The sequence below is a fragment of the Triticum aestivum genome, chromosome 7A, assembly GCF_018294505.1.
Source record: "Triticum aestivum cultivar Chinese Spring chromosome 7A, IWGSC CS RefSeq v2.1, whole genome shotgun sequence".
NCBI classification, from domain to species: domain Eukaryota; kingdom Viridiplantae; phylum Streptophyta; class Magnoliopsida; order Poales; family Poaceae; genus Triticum; species Triticum aestivum.
The window spans coordinates 709660609-709667227 of NC_057812.1; positions in this window are offsets into that span (position 1 = coordinate 709660609).

Consider the following 6619-nt stretch of genomic DNA (forward strand, 5'->3'; position numbering starts at 1 on the left):
TTAACTTTTTTTTCATTTCTGCGTCCTTTCAAAATAAATTGCAGGAAATTTATGAAGCCTTCTTATACTGTTTTTCAGTAGAGAACGGCCATATGTTCCATTTAAGTTTGATATTTCATTATTTTAGAAAACTAGCATATTGGTGCCCTGGGATGACACAGCGCTGTTTGTGAGATGACTGTAAAATCAGGAATAATGTCGGAGGCGAGGGTAAATCAGGTAGTATTAGGTGAAGTGAACAAGATCAGGTGACATGAGATTATAGAATCCATAGAAACTGGTTCTGATAGCAAACCTTGAGCATAGTTTGGACTAACCTACAGTAAGGGTGGGAGAGATATACCAGTTCAGGATACTACACTAGTAGAAAAAGGGTCAAACGTGAAGCACATTAGTGCCGGTTTGTATTTGAGCCGGCACTAATATATACATTAGTGCCGGTTCCAACGGCTAGCCGGGCCGCTTTCATTAGTACCGGTTCGTGGCGAACCTTTAGCACCGGTTCGTGCCACGAAGCACGAACCGGTACTAATGAGAGTGGTGGCAGGATGTTGTCAGACAGGGGCCCCTCCAGCCCCTTCAGTACCGGTTCTTGGCACGAACCGGTACTAAAGGTCGTCCTACATAAACCCTTCGTCCACCCGAGCTTGCTCTGTTCTTTCCCTTTCCCCTCTCCTCTCTGTTCTTCCCCTCTTCCTCTCGAGCTCATCACACATTTTGCCCAAAATTTGTCAAGATTTGAAGGCCTCCATCCATTCAAATGATCACAAAGGTTAGCAACTTTGTCCTTTCATCTCTCATTGTTAGATTAGCTCTTGCAATGCTTTATATAGTGATTAATTTGTGAGTTTAGTAATTTGGGAGGATATATATATATGTGCTAATATTTGATTTATATGCAATTTGAGGTCAAAAATAACACTTAGTTTGCATATGTAGGTGTGGTTTACTTAGTGCCTTCTAAATCTCCGTCGTAACCACCGTCGATCGCCCGCACCGTCCCGTCGCCGGCACCACCTTGTGGTGAGCCTCTTGTTCATGAAATTTTATATAAAAATTGATATTTGTGTGATTTGGATATATAGTTACTCGTATAATTATCTTACCCGTACGTTGTTTGTTATACATATAGTGCCATGGTTTTGATATCCGTCCCCGTCGGCCCTTGTCCTTGTTATGATTCGGATGTGGTATATATATTCTCTTTTAAAATTAGTTGCATTTCGTGTTTATGACAAATTATGCCCATCAAGTTGACATAGAAATTTTTTCTAGGAGGTATGTGAACCGGAAATTCTAACCGACCCTATTGTCGAGAGGTTAAATTTAGTTGAAAGAGAAATGAGTACTTGAAAGAAAAATTGAAAAGAATTGAGGGGGAGAAGATGGAATTGGAGCTGCATGTTGCCGATGTCGTCGATGATCACAAGATCATGTTGGGGAACATAGTAATTTCAAAATTTTCCTACGCACACGCAAGATCATGATGATGCACAGCAACGAGAGGGGAGAGTGTTGTCTACGTACCCACGCAGACCGACTGCGGAAGCGATCACACAACGTAGAGGAAGTAGTCGTACGTCTTCCCGATCCGACCGATCCAAGCACCATTACTCCGGCACCTCCGAGTTCTTAGCACACGTACAGCTCGATGACGATCCCCGGGCTCCGATCCAGCAAAGCGTCGGGGAACAGTTCCGTCAGCACGACGGCATGGTGACGATCTTGATGTTCTACCGTCGCAGGGCTTCGCCTAAGCACCGCTACAATATGATCGAGGTGGAATATGGTGGCAGGGGGCACCGCACACGGCTAAGGAACGATCTCAAGGATCAACTTGTGTATCTAGAGGTGCCCCCTGCCCCCGTATATAAAGGATCCAAGGGGGAGGGGCTGGCCGGCCAAGGGTGGCGCGCCAGGAGAGTCCTACTCCCTCTGGGAGTAGGATTCCCCCCCCCCCCCCAAATCCTAGTTGGAATAGGATTCCTTAAGGGGGGGAAAGAGAGAGAGGGGGGCCGGCCACCTTGGGCTGCCCCTTTCTCCTTTCCACTAAAGCCCACTAAGGCCCATATAGCTCCCGGGGGGTTCCGGTAACCTCCCGGTACTCCGGTAAAATCCCGATTTCACCCGGAACACTTCCGATATCCAAACATAGGCTTCCAATATATCAATCTTTATGTCTCGACCATTTCGAGACTCCTCGTCATGTCCGTGATCACATCCGGGACTCCGAACTAACTTCGGTACATCAAAAATGCATAAACTCATAATAACTGTCATCGTAACGTTAAGCGTGCGGACCCTACGGTTTGAGAATAATGTAGACATGACTGAGACTCATCTCCGGTCAATAACCAATAGCGGGACCTGGATGCCCATATTGGCTCCTACATATTCTACGAAGATCTTTATCGGTCAGACCGCATAACAACATACGTTGTTCCCTTTGTCATCGGTATGTTACTTGCCCGAGATTCGATCGTCGGTATCCAATACTTAGTTCAATCTCGTTACCGGCAAGTCTCTTTACTCGTTCTGTAATACATCATCCCGCAACTAACTCATTAGTTGCAATGCTTGCAAGGCTTATGTGATGTGCATTACCGAGAGGGCCCAGAGATACCTCTCCGACAATCGGAGTGACAAATCCTACTATCGAAATACGCCAACCCAACATCTACCATTGGGGACACCTGTAGAGCACCTTTATAATCACCCAGTTACGTTGTGACGTTTGGTAGCACACAAAGTGTTCCTCAGGCAAACGGGAGTTGCATAATCTCATAGTCATAGGAACATGTATAAGTCATGAAGAAAAGCAATAGCAACATACTAAACGATCGGGTGCTAAGCTAATGAAATGGGTCATGTCAATCAGATCATTCAACTAATGATATGACCTCATTAATCAAATAACAACTCTTTGTTCATGGTTAGGAAACATAACCATCTTTGATTAACGAGCTAGTCAAGTAGAGGCATACTAGTGACACTCTGTTTGTCTATGTATTCACACATGTATTATGTTTCCGGTTAATACAATTCTAGCATGAATAATAAACATTTATCATGATATAAGGAAATAAATAATAACTTTATTATTGCCTCTAGGGCATATTTCCTTCAGTCTCCCACTTGCACTAGAGTCAATAATCTAGATTACACTGTAATGATCCTAACACCCATGGAGTCTTGGTGCTGATCATGTTTTGCTCGTGGAAGAAGCTTAGTCAACGGGTCTGCAACATTCAGATCCGTATGTATCTTGCAAATCTCTATGTCTCCCACCTGGACTAGATCCCGGATGGAATTGAAGCGTCTCTTGATGTGTTTGGTCCTCTTGTGAAATCTGGATTCCTTTGCCAAGGCAATTGCACTAGTATTGTCACAAAAGATTTTCATTGGACCCGATACACTAGGTATGACACCTAGATCGGATATGAACTCCTTCATCCAGACTCCTTCGTTCGCTGCTTCCGAAGCAGCTATGTACTCCGCTTCACATGTAGATCCCGCTATGATGCTTTGTTTAGAACTGCACCAACTGACAGCTCCACCATTTAATGTAAACACGTATCCGGTTTGCGATTTAGAATCGTCCGGATCAGTGTCAAAACTTGCATCAACGTAACCTTTTACGGTGAGCTCTTTGTCACCTCCATATACGAGAAACATATCCTTAGTCCTTTTCAGGTATTTCAGGATGTTCTTGACCGCTGTCCAATGATCCACTCCTGGATTACTTTGGTACCTCCCTGCTAAACTTATAGTAAGGCACATATCAGGTCTGGTACACATCATTGCATACATGATAGAGCCTATGGCTGAAGCATAGGGAACATCTTTCATTTTCTCTCTATCTTCTGCAGTGGTCGGGCATTGAGTCTGACTCAACTTCACACCTTGCAACACAGGCAAGAACCCTTTCTTTGCTTGATCCATTTTGAACTTCTTCAAAATCTTGTCAAGGTATGTGCTTTGTGAAAGTCCAATTAAGCGTCTTGATCTATCTCTGTAGATTTTTATGCCTAATATGTAAGCAGCTTCACCGAGGTCTTTCATTAAAAAACTCTTATTCAAGTATCCCTTTATGCTATCCAGAAATTCTATATCATTTCCAATCAGTAATATGTCATCCACATATAATATCAGAAATCCTACAGAGCTCCCACTCACTTTCTTGTAAATATAGACTTCTCTGAAAGTCTGTATAAAACCAAATGCTTTGATCACACTATCAAAGCGTTTATTCCAACTCCGAGAGGCTTGCACCAGTCCATAAATGGATCGCTGGAGCTTGCACACTTTGTTAGCTCCCTTTGGATCGACAAAACCTTCCGGTTGCATCATATACAACTCTTCTTTCAGAAATCCATTCAGGAATGCAGTTTTGACATCCATCTGCCAAATTTCATAATCATAAAATGCGGCAATTGCTAACATGATTCTGATAGACTTAAGCATCGCTACGGGTGAGAAGGTCTCATCGTAGTCAACCCCTTGAACTTGTCGAAAACCTTTTGCGACAAGTCAAGCTTTGTAGACAGTAACATTACCATCAGCGTCAGTCTTTTTCTTGAAGATCCATTTATTTTCGATTGCTTGCCGATCATCGAGCAAGTCAACCAAAGTCCATACTTTGTTCTTATACATGGATCCCATCTCAGATTTCATGGCTTCAAGCCACTTTGCGGAATCTGGGCTCACCATCGCTTCTTCATAGTTCGTAGGTTCATCATGATCTAGTAGCATGACTTCCAGAACTGGATTACCGTACCACTCTGGCGCGGATCTCACTCTGGTTGATCTACGAGGTTCAGTAGCATCTTGTTCTGAAGTTTCATGATCATTATCATTAACTTCCTCGCTTATTGGTGTAGGTGTCGCAGAAACAATTTTCTGTGATGTACTACTTTCCAACAAGGGAGCAGGTACAGTTACCTCGTCAAGTTCTACTTTCCTCCCACTCACTTCTTTCGAGAGAAACTCCTTCTCTAGAAAGGATCCATTCTTAGCAACAAATATCTTGCCTTCGGATCTGTGATAGAAGGTGTACCCAACAGTCTCCTTTGGGTATCCTATGAAGACACATTTCTCCGATTTGGGTTCGAGCTTATCAGGTTGAAGCTTTTTCACATAAGCATCGCAGCCCCAAACTTTAAGAAATGACAACTTTGGTTTCTTGCCAAACCACAGTTCATAAGGCGTCGTCTCAACGGATTTTGATGGTGCCCTATTTAACGTGAATGCGGCCGTCTCTAAAGCATAACCCCAAAACGATAGCGGTAAATCAGTAAGAGACATCATAGATCGCACCATATCCAGTAAAGTACGATTACGACGTTCGGACACACCATTACGCTGTGGTGTTCCGGGTGGCGTGAGTTGCGAAACTATTCCACAATTTTTCAAATGTACACCAAACTCGTAACTCAAATATTCTCCTCCACGATCAGATTGTAGAAACTTTATTTTCTTGTTACGATGATTTTCAACTTCACTCTGAAATTCTTTGAACTTTTCAAATGTTTCAGACTTGTGTTTCATTAAGTAGATATACCCATATCTTCTTAAGTCATCTGTGAAGGTGAGAAAATAACGATATCCGCCACGAGCTTCAATATTCATCGGACCACATACATCTGTATGTATGATTTCCAACAAATCTGTTGCTCTCTCCATAGTACCGGAGAATGGTGTTTTAGTCATCTTGCCCATGAGGCACGGTTCGCAAGTACCAAGCGATTCATAATCAAGTGGTTCCAAAAGCCCATCAGTATGGAGTTTCTTCATGCGCTTTATACCGATATGACCTAAACAGCAATGCCACAAATAAGTTACACCATCATTATCAACTCTGCATCTTTTGGCTTCAACATTATGAATATGTGTATCACTACTCTCGAGATTCAATAAGAATAGACCACTCTTCAAGGGTGTGTGACCATAAAAGATATTACTCATATAAATAGAACAACCATTATTCTCTGATTTAAATGAATAACCGTCTCGCATTAAACAAGATCCAGATATAATGTTCATGCTTAACGCTGGCACCAAATAACAATTATTTAGGTCTAATATTAATCCCGAAGGTAGATGTAGAGGTAGCGTGCCGACCACGATCACATCGACTTTGGAACCATTTCCCACGCGCATCGTCACCTCGTCCTTAGCCAATCTTCGCTTAATCCGTAGCCCCTATTTCGAGTTGCAAATATTAGCAACAGAACCAGTATCAAATACCCAGGTGCTACTGCGAGCATTAGTAAGGTACACATCAATAACATGTATATCACATATACCTTTGTTCACCTTGCCATCCTTCTTATCCGCCAAATACTTGGGGCAGTTCCGCTTCCAGTGACCAGTCTGCTTGTAGTAGAAGCACTCAGTTTCAGGCTTAGGTCCAGACTTGGGTTTCTTCTCTTGAGCAGCAACTTGCTTGCCGTTCTTCTTGAAGTTCCCCTTCTTCTTCCCTTTGCCCTTTTTCTTGAAACTAGTGGTCTTGTTGACCATCAACACTTGATGCTCCTTCTTGATTTCTACCTCCGTAGATTTCAGCATCGCGAAGAGCTCGGGAATAGTCTTGTTCAACCCTTGCATATTATAGTTCATC